This window comes from Echinops telfairi, unplaced genomic scaffold (assembly GCF_000313985.2).
Source record: "Echinops telfairi isolate 266 unplaced genomic scaffold, ASM31398v2 ScPeMD7_7468;HRSCAF=8506_0, whole genome shotgun sequence".
NCBI lineage: Eukaryota > Metazoa > Chordata > Mammalia > Afrosoricida > Tenrecidae > Echinops > Echinops telfairi.
Window position 1 is genome coordinate 96449578 of NW_022111369.1, and position 1053 is coordinate 96450630.

At 34.1% G+C, this 1053-nt stretch overlaps 1 pseudogene; it reads right to left on the bottom strand.

Annotated features, from left to right (window-relative positions):
- Positions 1-52: 52 nt before the first annotated feature.
- LOC115873460 lies at positions 53-191 on the bottom strand (annotated as a pseudogene).
- Positions 192-1053: the final 862 nt, after the last annotated feature.

Consider the following 1053-nt stretch of genomic DNA (forward strand, 5'->3'; position numbering starts at 1 on the left):
GAGGGGAAAATGAGCTGACACCAAGGGCTCAAGTGAAAGCAGGTGTTGTGAGAATGATGAAGTCAACATATGTACTAATGTGCTGGACACAAATGACGTATGTACAGATTGTGATGAGTTGTATGAGCCCCTAATAAAATGATTATTTAATTTTACTACATTTGATCTTAGCCAAAAGGCCAAGAAGCAATGATTATTTAATTTTAAAAAAAGAAAAGAAATAGAAGACTTAAAGAAGAACCGAATAGAAATTTCAGAACTAAAAGTTTTTTAAAAATTAACCAACCTGAACAACAAAAAGTTCAGAGGATGAGGAGATGAAGAAAGCCTTCTTGGGATGCGTCACAACAATGGAAACTCTACCTTTCAGATCACTAGACTTTTAGAAAACAGAACGTAGACCTGGAAGAGGCTTTTAAAGAAACAAATGGCTTAAAAAAATCCTAACTTTGGCCATAAATCTTGATTCAAGAAGGCAAATAAAATCCAAACAGGATAAATGTAAATTATTTGCCTGAAGATACATCATCATAAACTTCAGAAAATTGAAGACAGAGAACAAATCTTGACAGTGGTTGGAGAGAAACAACACAGAAGGGAAATAACTTGAATCTCAGCAGATTTCTCATTAGAAACCACGGTGAACAGAAGAGAGCGATACAGCCTGTCTAAGGTCCTAAAGGAAATGAGCTGTCACCCCAAAATTCTACATCCTTTAAGAAGGAAGGAGTAACTGGAATATTTTCAAATGGAAAAGCTGCCTTGCCAGCAGATCCACCCTTAAAAAAAAAAGTTGAAAGACGTCCTCTAAATGGATATAAAACAAGAACATAATAAATCTTGGGCTATCAGGAAAAAAGTAAAGAAAATAGTGTGGACAAAATTGGGTATAAATGTGAAAATAGCTCTTTCCCTAGAGTTTTCTAAAGTATGTTTGAAGATTGATATAAAAGTTGTAATAAACATTTTAATGTGCTTCTCAATGTACATAAAGAGAATATTAAGACACTTGTATTAACCATGGGAGAGGGTAAAGATACATAAAAGGAGGTA